An 8447-nucleotide genomic window follows, 5' to 3' on the forward strand; every position below is an offset into this window, starting at 1 on the left:
TTATCTCTAACTTCTACACCTCGCCTTAATTCACGGTAATTGTTTCGTAAAAGTAAACGGCAAAAGCATTGACTGACAGAGGTAAATATACAATTTTTAGAGATACTTTCAGCACCGGGCCCATTACTGCACTAGAATCGGACAACTTAGGAAATAATTTTTGATTGATGTAAAATGATACTGTATCGAATAATTTAATTGAATTAAAAGAAAGGTTATTGAATATTAGTTATTACGTATGTGCATTGGTTATTTTTGTTTATTTATTTATTTTTAATTGTTTTTTTTAAGCAAAGACTGTTTGTGAGGACAAAATCGAAAACAAACCAATTTCCTATCAACAAACAAGTGCTTTCATTACGTGTTATTATGTACTACGTGTTTTTAATATTGCATTTTTTACCGAATTTGTAGTTGTTTTTCTCAAAAACTAATGTATAGATTTTGAATCGCAATACATCATTAAACGTAGTTTTGAAAGACCTTTAATTTGAGATAACACTTGGCCCACATTTCAATTTTTTAAAATCGACCATTTTGTGCTACCGGTGACATAAGCAACATTTAAAAAAATTGTATATACATATACAGGGTGTAACATTTAACTTGAGACATCGCAATATCTCGAATAATAAGTGCTCTAAGAAAAAGTGTCTATTATAAAAGTTTAATTATTCCGCGGGGAAATACATCGATGCTAAAATTAGTACTCCTCTGTCCCTCCTTGTGAAGGGGATGGGGGGTAACTTTGATTTCTTAAATGGCATCTCCTATTTTTATTGTAGCTTTGAATTCTACGGCAAAAAGTACGTAGAATTTGTCTGGAATTTTTTTTTCGATTCACGATAGATGGCACTGTAATCAACGAAATTAATTTTCCTTTCACTTATGATTTAGCGGAATGTTTAGTGGAATCTGCTTTAACATCAATGAAAACAAAAATTTTTTGCAGTTAGTTTTTAAAGTGAGTTTTAAGTGAGAAGTGCGTCTATTGGAATTTCGGTACATACATTTCTGATATGCACAAGTTGTTGCAATTAGTTGTTTCTTCAAGTTATTTCTTTTTTTATACGTTTAAACCAAAATGTAAATAAATAAAAACGTGTTATTTTGATTTACCCCCAACAACGCGTGAGAATTAAATTTTTTTAAAACAGATTTCACCAAACGTTCCGGTAAATCATAAGCGAAAGAAAACGAAATATCGTTGATTACAGCGCCATCTATCGTGAGTCGAAAAAAATGTTTCAGACAAATTCTACGTGTTTTTTATCGTAGAATTCAAATCTGAAATAAAAAGTAGTGGATGCCATTTAAGAAATCAAAGTTAAAAGAGGGACAGAGAGGTCCTATATATAATAAAAATATCCTGTATATGTAATAAAATATAGAGTGTGCCATTGTAAAAAGACATAATAAGTTTGCATTGTATATTTTTTGCATACTCTGTATAAGTGAGAATATTTGTAAAATGTGTCCTATAAAGTCCTACATATAAGTGTAAAAACAATTTTTGATCAAAACTATTAATAAAGCCGTAATCATCCAAGGCGCTCTTATTGAACCACCCCAGATAACCGGAACATTAATTTGGCAGTATTCAACTTCATCGTAAAAAATTGATGGAATGATATTATCGTTTATTACTTTGTTTGATATTCTGTGAGAAACATTTTAAGAAATGAACATGTGATATTCGAATACATATTAAAACAAAACGTAATAGAAACGCGGCGAAACACTTCATGGTTATGAATACTCCTGTAGGTTTCAATGAACCAAGAATTTATCAAGAAAAATAAATGATGAGAGTTTGGTAAAAAATCTGATAGAGTGCGACTGACTTAAAATTAATTGGACTTCAGAAATTGTGACGAACAATTTTATTTATACTAAAGGACAATAAATCAAAGCTTTAACAATATTACCAAGAGAATAACATGCATTGAATCATTGAAATACAGACTGAATATGGACTTTTTTAATTAGTTTCGTGGTTTGCGTGGAAATGATATTCCAGGGAAAGTTGCCAGAACATCGATATAATGGCTCGTACAATGATCTAGTATCCCGATGATTTTTTTTATTAATAAAAACGCTTAAGAATGTTTACATACAAAACTTGGAATTTTTTATGTATATACAATCTTTATTCTACTTAATAGAACAGGTCATCGACCTTCCTAGTTTTTCAACCCCGATTTTTTTATTTATGTGTGTTTTTCAACATATCTATCTAACTACCTACTTATGGCTAGCGAAAGATAACGTTAAGAACCAAAAACTCCCCAGTGTTAATTAAAACGTTATCAATCATTAGGGTCCGAACTGATAGGTTTAGTAAAATAGGAAAAAACCATAAAATTTTTATTTAGACGTAATGACGTTTTTACTGCATATTGATTGTTGTATCAAACACTTTTTAATTAACTGAGAATTAGAAACAAAATTCCACATAAGAAGTATCATTGGGTAATAATTGGGACAAGGGGTATACCTTTCTGTGCAAACTTACCGCAGGAAATCCGCTCACAAAGAAAAATTCCGCCAGCGGTCAATAATAAAAAATTGTTGTTGGCAAACAATGCAATTTTACTAACTTGAAGTTGAATTTATAGAGATACAAAAAACATTGGTTATGACTGACAATGAGTCAGGTAACAATACCGTTCATTACCAAGAGTTACCTAATAATTATTATTACGTATGAGTTGAATAATTTATTCCATTTGCTGGTTGACCGTTGCCCCGAGACACTTATACATTGCCTTGTCCCAAAATGAATATCAGGGACATGTTTCTACAGCAGATAAAACCGTTTTCAAGTCGCTTCCGAAATCATGTTTAATTTATATTAATAATTTAAGATTTCACGAAAGGTAAAGAAACTGAATGAATTTATGTATAAATCGTCCATTGAGAAACCTAAGGAGATTTAGGATAAAATGGATCCTGCTCTTTGATCCAAGGCATTGGGTGAAAAACGACTTTCTTATAAAAACAGGTCCTGTCGCCGGCGACTTGTATCCTGCGGCAAATTCTGCATGACAAATACCCCATAAAACTTACTACGCAAACCATTAAAAACTTCTGTGCTGTAGATATAGTTACTTATACGACTCCAATCATTATCAATAGGAAACAACATCGTGCATATAAAATTTTGGGCATATCTAACGTAGGTACATAATATGCAAATCTCTTCGTAAGGCTACGTGAAAACGAATGTCTTTTGCATTTTAAAATTTACATCCGCCATTATATTTTCTACTCCTGGGGGTTAACAAGTAAACACTATTGTAATATCCTTTCGGATATATTATTTTGCCTTGTGAATACTAATTCAAACGCTCATTATGGTGATCTGGTGACCAATCAACAGGTCTCTTGTGTTGTCAGGTGCGAGTATAACTACAGAGCTTTGTTCTACTTTTCTCGCTCGGTCAAAATAATCGTCAAAAAGTGCCTGATACGACCCTGAGTCACTCAAACCGAATCTGAAGTGGTCGAAACTGCAATAAAACAATTTACTGAAATGGAGCATAAATTCTGCCAAACAGCGTCTATGATGCCGGCAATTGCTTCCACAAGTAGCAGAGTTGTTTATTTTTTGTTTCTAAACATTTCCACTAATTATAGCGCATTAGGTACACTTTAAACATTACAAATTTCTAAAATGGGCTCTCTTTTCGTGGTTGTTGAACTTTCGGTTTACTTAACTTCATGTGCCTATTGCCCATTTCCGAGTTTGAGAAAACCGTCAAGAAGATGCATGATGCATCAAATAATTCTAATAAGATGCCAAGGTGTTCCATTCAAGGGATATGGTCCATACTTTGCAGAAGTGTAAAGGAGTGTATACAGGGTGTCCCAATATCCTGTGTACACAATTACTGTAGATTCTTGAGATCAAAATATGACGATTTAATCATATATACCTTCATAACAAAGTTGATAGTTACAAAGCTACAGGGTGTCAAAGATGAATTTTGAAAATCAATATTTAGCCATAATTATTAAACCGAACGGAAAATGTCTTGAAATTTACTACTCGAGGGTTTTTCAACATTGAGAATCCATATTTGCTAACAATTTTAGGTTCACTCATAGAGGGCGCAGCGTACGGTTTATGTTACTCTTTTGATTGCTTGCTACTTTTTTCTGCGTTACATTAATTCACTTTTCAATAGAATAGCGTATTGGCCTATTGTTTATGCTTAAAAAAGGTATAACTTAGTCATGTCGCTATGAGCAACCGTTTTCAGGAAAAATGCATTTGAACTAGTGGATGTTCAATAATGGCTTTCTGTAATTGTGACAGACACCAAACATTTTAACTTTTCATTAACAAGTGTGTATTTACATTGGTGTTTTATTGCCAAATTATCATGGAATGTACATTTAGTGAGCAAATTGATATGATGTTAGTGTTTGGTTTTTTTAATGGCAATGGTCGTGAAAGTGCACGGGTATACCGTGAAAGATATTCACATCGTCAAACTCCAAACTATCAGGCTTTTGCTAATATTGAGCGATGACTGGACAATTTAAACCCTGTAGAAATAATGCTTGTACAATATTACATTTAAAACCATTCAATTTCTATTGTAATGCATTTTTCTCGAAAACGGTTGCTCATACCCGAAAACGGTTGACAAAACTAAGGTACACCTTTTTTAAGCATAAACAATAGGCCAAACGCTATTCAATTGAAAAGTGAACTAACGTAACGCAGAAAAAAGTAGCAAGCAATCAAATGAACACCTCTTGAATCTATGAACCTATGAACTTCACGAATATAAATAAATGGTGGAAATATAGATGTGATTAGATTTAATGTTTCAAAGCTTTGCTTAAAATAATAATTAATTATTCAATCTAATAACTTTTTGTCATAGCTCATGTCAATAATACAAAGTATGAAAATTTTGAAATGTTGCATATGATTAGCATATATTATCAGTGTAATTTTAATACAGACCAAGATGCAGAGGCATATACGTTTATTTTATAATAATTCTAATATTTATGGAAACGTAATATAATAAAGCTACTTTATTGAAGATTTCTTGAACGAAGACATCTCGACAAGAATATATTCGCCAGATTAACAGAACATCTATTAATCTACGGATCTTTTGAGAAACCTAGGATCAAACATTATGTAAAAATGAACCGACAACGAAATAACTATCTTAGCGAAAGTTGACGAAAATCCGAATACCTTCTGCCGATAAATAGAGACGGAAGTTGGTGTATCTAAATCTAAATAAAAAAAAAATAAATGCAAAAAATATTTAAAAAATATAATTATACTTCGTACAAAAAAAGAAATCGTTTATAATTTTCTTATTTACCGAGATAAATATATGAGACTATATATTTTCAGAAAGCTAAAAAAAAATCTCTAATTAATGGAGTCATAGTCAATTATGGTTAACAGTTAAAAAAATACAACTTTGATCTGTAACTCGAAAACAAAAAAAATTGTATTTTATATATATTTATATATATAATGATATTTTATATACAATTTATATTTTATCGAAAACAAAAATATTAAGCTAGAAAAAAATCGAGTACGCCACTAGATTACACATAAAAAAGCACCAAAAATGTTTTTACAAAAATTAAAAATATTCACAAACAAAAAAATTATGGGATTTAAAAAAAAACGGCATAAAAAGAAAAATACACTGTATCTCCCAAACGAGTCGAAATATCGAAATGCTGTTTAGACTATGGAATTTGCTTCAAAAATCGGGCTAAGTTTCCCGACCATGGTTTTTCTCCATTTATTCGGGAAATACCTGAAACCCCCTAGTTACATCGAAAATAGGGTACTCTGTACATCTTTAACATTAGAAAATATCTGTCGCTCTTCACAGAGCTTTGAAGCAAACCAAGCATATTGTATCATGTTAGAGAACACAGGCGCTGATATTTGACGGTGAAACAGGGAGTGGATTTATATTGCATCTTCACGTGATGCTATTTCACGATTATTTTCTAATAAATAAGAGCAATTTTGTAACTTTTTTATAAAATTTTTCAATTGTCGATGGAAGTACATGTCTAGCGGTTGACAGATTGATGTACATTTTGGTGGGATCACCTTCAACGTACACCTCGATATGTTATCATCATCACAAAATAATTCATCGTAAATTATACGATTCGTTGGGCCTTCCCAGGAATCTATCAACAGTAAAATTTGTTTATTTTGAATATATGGTTTTAAGACCTTTTTGAGATATATCTTATATAATTGTATTGTAAGTTTATCCGACTTGGAGGCGGTGACAATTACTTTAGAAAATTCATTGAATCGTTAGAAATTCATTAGAAATGAATTCATTCACAATTGAATTGACGACAGTGACAAGTCGTCAATTCAAATTTCACTAACGCGAGGTTCGAACCCATACCTGCACTATTCACAATCATTGATATTTATCACTAGACTACGCTCATTATTTCAAGAGTATTGAACTTACATGATATATGAGGCAGCATCAAAATTTCAAACACGTTTTTTTCATTATTATTTGAGAATTAGCGGCTAATATTACAAGAATTATGTTTATACTCCTTTACATATTTGCAAAGTATGGACCATATCCCTGAGTGGAACACTTTAGCATCTCCTTGTAAGAATTGCTAAAGATAATTACATCACCATTTCCTGGCGCTTTAATGGAAATTACTTTAATAATAGTGTCCCAGGGAAAGTTTAAAAACCCGATTTGCTCTGGACCATTCTAAGACACAAGAACTTTGTCGCTTAGATTTTCCGTCATTTTGCCATATTCTTGCAACCGCCTTTTGAGTTAGTTATTAAATACCCAAAGCTGTTTCTGCGTACGACTCTGCCTGTGAAATCGTTTGTGTTATTCACCTCCACAAAAAGAGATTAGACAACTACATCTCAAATAACACTTTCCTTATCTTAATACAATGCAACCATTTGCTCCAAAAATGTCCTCTGTGGGAGGTATGCTCTCTTTTAAATATATATCAGTGATGGTATTATTATAATGATTTACTCTATTGTTTGGACCATTTTTACATATTGCTTCAATGATTTATGTTATGTTTCATATAATTATTACCATAAAGGCCCTGGTCGCTAATGCTAACTTCACTCTGTGAGCCCCATCTGCTTAATATATAATATGTAGGTCAATTTCTTGGATTCTGATAACCGAGAAGACCACCATCTAATGATTTTAGGTCCTATTAGATACACATTTCCTGTGCCATTTATCCAATCCAAAATATCTAAATCTGCACAAATATTACAATATACTAAATGTATCATATCATCACGAAGATTTTTTAGGGAGCTATAGTACTCTGTAAAATAATTTAAAAATGCTAATAGCAAAGATAATAAAAATGCCATAGTCAAAAACACACCATTTTCAATGCACAGAGTGGCAAATTTGCACATTTTTTTGTCATATTTTTCCTTTTTCTCACGTGTGCCTTAAGTTAAATTTTTGAAATTCCGCACACACATTTTCTTTAAGGCTCTCTACAACAAAATGTCAAAATCGTCGGTAGCCATGTACAGGGTATTAGGTTTTTTGGTACTATTTTATGCTTTGAATGTTTTTTGGAACACCCTGTATAAATTCTGATATCAAATTTAAATCCCCTCTTCAATTCTTTAGCTTTTTGGTCTCTTGCAGTATTTCTGTATCTTTCACCGTTTTTGTAGAATTTGTAAAAATATCTATCGATGCAAATTAAGAATATAAAAAAAGTAAAGAAAAAAAATCATCCGGCGCAGTAATCAACTGTATGATGCAACATTCAATCAAATTTCTTAAAATAAAAATAAATCTATACTATAACAAAATTATAAAAACTGCTGAAAATGGTCTCCTACTAAGACGCAGGTCTCCATTCATTACCCCATAGACCAACAGACACTCCCAAATATTCCGGCAGTATTGTGAATGATGTTGCACAAATCTATCATTCTATTTTTCGCAATTCCTTTTCTGTTTCAATTGGAGTCTGATAAACCAATGATTTCAGATGTCCTCAAAAAAAGTACAGACTATTCAGGTCCGGCGATCTGGGAGGCCATGACTGAAGAAAAGAACATGTAATCGCATATTACATAACATTATTTATTATTGATAAAAACTGTTAAATTGTCGACTACCTGATGGATTCCAATAGCAAAGACCAGGATGTCAAGTAGAGCTGCATTACTAGGTGGTTTTCAATGCATCCAGTATTCACGATCGTTCTTTCTTTTTTGTGTAAAGACATAAATATTTAAATTGATGTTGCGTGAATTGACATAGCTTGAATGCTAGTTCTCATGGGGCTTGTAAATCTTACCAAGATGAAGTCGTGCCTATCCATCAAGGTCTGATTATTTATACATACAGTCGTAAACACATATCAGAATTTTGATTTCTCTTTGAAGT

Source organism: Euwallacea similis, chromosome 21 (genome assembly GCF_039881205.1).
Source record: "Euwallacea similis isolate ESF13 chromosome 21, ESF131.1, whole genome shotgun sequence".
NCBI classification, from domain to species: Eukaryota; Metazoa; Arthropoda; class Insecta; order Coleoptera; family Curculionidae; genus Euwallacea; species Euwallacea similis.